This window comes from Rhinopithecus bieti, unplaced genomic scaffold (genome assembly GCF_001698545.2).
Source record: "Rhinopithecus bieti isolate Rb0 unplaced genomic scaffold, ASM169854v2 scaffold_35387, whole genome shotgun sequence".
NCBI lineage: Eukaryota > Metazoa > Chordata > Mammalia > Primates > Cercopithecidae > Rhinopithecus > Rhinopithecus bieti.
Genome location: NW_016814956.1, coordinates 8,779 through 12,484, shown reverse-complemented (window position 1 = coordinate 12,484; position 3,706 = coordinate 8,779).

Below are 3,706 nucleotides of genomic sequence, written 5' to 3'. Positions count from 1 at the left end.
AAAAAAAAAAAAAAAAAAAAAAAGGATATGCAATATGCGCCATTATGAGTTCAGTGTCTCTGGGTTGTAGGAATATAGGCAAATTTTTTATTAGTAAAAAGTTAGATACATGTGTATATATTTATATTACATTTCTATCTTGCCTGTGTTTATTCTCACATGTGGAGAGAAATACACAAAAAAGGAAGAAAAGAGAAGGAAGAAACTACACCCTACTATTAACACTTATATTTGGAACTAAAATTATTGATTTTTTAATGCTTCTGATTATACTCTTAAATTTCAAGAAACTACCAAGAAGAATTATTTAAAATGTCTTTTATGTAGTTTTCTTTATCCCTCCTTATTTTTCTATTCAGTTTTATTTTCAATATATTACACTATTCTACTACTTTCTATTCTGCACACATCATCCCATTTTGAAAAGGCTACACATATTCTCTATTTTCCATATGGTTGTCTGTTTGATCTCATTGTTAGAAGAATATATTCTACAACGTTGAGAAAGTGTATCTTAGGATTTTAACTGGGAGAGTGATTTTCTAATGAGAGCTAAAACATCATCTTGCTTTTACACTTCATCCTCACAAATCCTGTGACCTAAATTGGAAGATACCAGATTTTACATATGAGAAAACACTGTAGTGAGTAACTCAAGGTCCCATGGGTAAGAAGAACAAACTGACAAAAACCCAAACCTTCAGAAACCACATATAAATTCTGATACCAGTGATTGCTATTGGATAACTATTTTCTCTTTTCCTCTTTTTTCCGTATTCCCTGTCACCAGCTCACAAAATGCACTGTGGTGAGTATCTCTTAATATTGATTTGTTATGAAAGTAAAGGCTTTTCATTTTATAAAAGCATTACATTGATGAATTCCACTGATTCTCATGGCAATACTATTAAGTAGGGAAGATGATGACAGTCCCACCTCCACCAATCACACATACCCTCTGATATTTTACAGAAGAAAAAGCAAAATCATAAGGAGTTTGTTTACTTAAAACTCTTGGAAAACAAGAAATATAGCAAGCATTAGCCACTGATACACATTCCGTGTGGCACCATGCAGACAATCTGTGTTCCTCTGCGATGTCTTTCATCCCTCTATACCTCACCCAATGGAAGAGAGGAGGGAACATCTTATGTGGTAATTTAGTATCTTCTCATTTTTGTCTTGGATTTAAATGTTGAATAAGAAAGTAATAACCAGACCCTCATTTCCATGTATATTGTAGTTGGTATTGCCAGGCCAGCAATCATGCTGCAATAAGTTGTTGGTGGGGCAGGGGGTGGAGGATGGGGAGATCAGTTGAAAAAAGTTTAAAGATATTGCCAAGCTGCGGAAACAATGAGTTCTAGATTAATTAAAATTCCAGAAAGTGAAGTGCTTTTTCTAGGGGAGTTGACAATTGCTGACCATTATCTGGGGGCACTTGCTGATTTTCACTGTGAGCTGAGGATGGAGCTTGGTCTAGGCTGATAGACTTCACAAGAGGAAGAGATCCAGAAGGGCTTTTGGAAGTTATATAGGGCTGACTTAGAAACTAGAAGAGCTTCAAGCACATGACTAGTTTTCTCACAGGACATTTGCTAAGTTTGTGATGGTGTGGGAGGTTAGGGAACTGGGCCAGAAAGGCAGTCTCTCTACTTTGGAAGCAGTGCAAATAAGAGAAGGGGCTTGCCACAGTCATGAGAAAGAAGGCTAAAAAGCTCAGCTCAAAACCCATGAAGGGGAGAACTAAATCTCAAGCATTTTTTCTAGTCTGAGGAGATAGACCAAACAGGCTCTCCAGCAAAAGTGCAGGAGGGAAACACCTGAGGAACAGTGATGAACAAGAGCTGGGTTGTGTTAGTAACACTAAAGCCCTGATTGTTTAAGGTGATCAGTGCCTTACTTTACCTCTCTTATCTTTAGAGGAAAAGATAAACCCAATAAACTACAGTCTCTACAGTTTGTTTTTTTGGCTTGGGGTTTCACTGTCACCCAGGCTGGAGTGTAGTGCTGTGACCATGGCTCACTGAGGCCTCAACCTCCTGGGCTCAAGAAATCCTCCCACTCAGCCTCCTACTCAGCCTCTTCAGTAGCTGGGACTACAGGTATACACTACCATGCCTGGCTAATTTTGTAGTTTTGTGGAGATGGACTCTTGCTATGTTGCCCAGGCTGGTCTCTAACTCCTCACTTCAAGTGATCCTCCTGCCTCAGACTCCCAAAGTGCTGGGATTACAGGTGTGAGGCACCACACCCAGTCATCTACAGTTTTTAAAATACACAATGACCCCAAAATTAAAGATTATTAGATGCGAGAAAAGGCAGAGAAATTCAGCTGTTAGGACAAAATGGGCCAGGCACAGTGGCTCACACCTATAATCCCAGCACTTTGGAATGCCTAGGTGGGAGGACTGATTGAGCCCAGGAGTTTCAGACCAGCCTGACTGATATGGTTTGGCTGTATCCCCACCCAAATCTCATCTTGAATTGTAGCTCCCATAATCCCCACATGTGGGAGGGACCTGGTGGGGGGTAATTGAATCGTGGGGGTGGTTATCCTCATGCTGTTATGATAGTGACTGAGTTCTCACGAGATCTGATGGCTTTATAAGGGGCTGTTCCCCCCTTGCTCAGCACTTCTCTGCTGCCACCATGTGAAGAAGGACATGTTTGCTTCCCCTCCCATCATGATTGTAAGTTTCCTGAGACTTTCCCAGCCATGTGGAACTGCGAGTTAATTCCTTTATAAATTACCTAGTCTAGGGTATTTCTTCATAGCAGCGTGAGAATGGACTAACACAGTAAATTGGTACCAGGAGTGGGGTGCTGCTATAAGGACAACTGAAAATGTGGAAGCAACTTTGGAACTGGTTAACAGACAGAGACTGGAACAGTTTGGAGGGTTCAGAAGAAGACAGGAAAATGTGGGAAAGTTTGGGACTTCCTAGAGACTTGGAGGGCTCAGAAGACAGGAAGATGTGGGAAAGTTTGGAACTTCCTAGAGACTTGTTGAATGGCTTTGACCAAAATGCTGATAGTGATATGGACAATGAAGTCCAGGCTGAAGTGGTCTCAGATGGAGATGCAGAACTTGTTGGGAACTGGAGCAAAGGTGACTCTTGCTATGCTTTAGCAAAAAGACTAGGCCAGGCACGGTGGCTCATGCCTGTAATCCCAGCACTTTGGGAGTCTGAGGTGGGCAGATCACTTGAGGCCAGAAGTTCAAGACCAGCCTCAGCAACATAGTAAAACCCTGTCTCTACCAAAAATACACAAAATCAGCTGGGTGTGGTGGCGAATGCCTGTAATCCCAGGTATTTGGGAGGCTGAGGCAGGAGAATTGCTTGAACCTGGGAGGCGGAGGTTGCAGTGAGCTGAGATCAAACCACTATACTCCAGAGTCTGGTTGACAGAGTGAGACCCTGTCAAAAAAAAAAAAAAAAAAAAAAAAAGTACTAGCAGCAACATTTTGCCCCTGCCCTAGAGATCTGTGTAACTTTGAACTTGAGAGAGATAACTTACGGTATTTGGTGGAAGACATTTCTTTCTTTCTTTCTTTCTTTCTTTTTTTTTTTGGTCTTTTTTTTTTTTTTTTTTAATCATACTTTAATAGGTTATATGTGCAGAATGTGCAGGTTTGTCACAAAGGTATACATGTGCCATGTTGGTTTGCTTCACCCATCAACTTGTCATTTACATTAGGTAT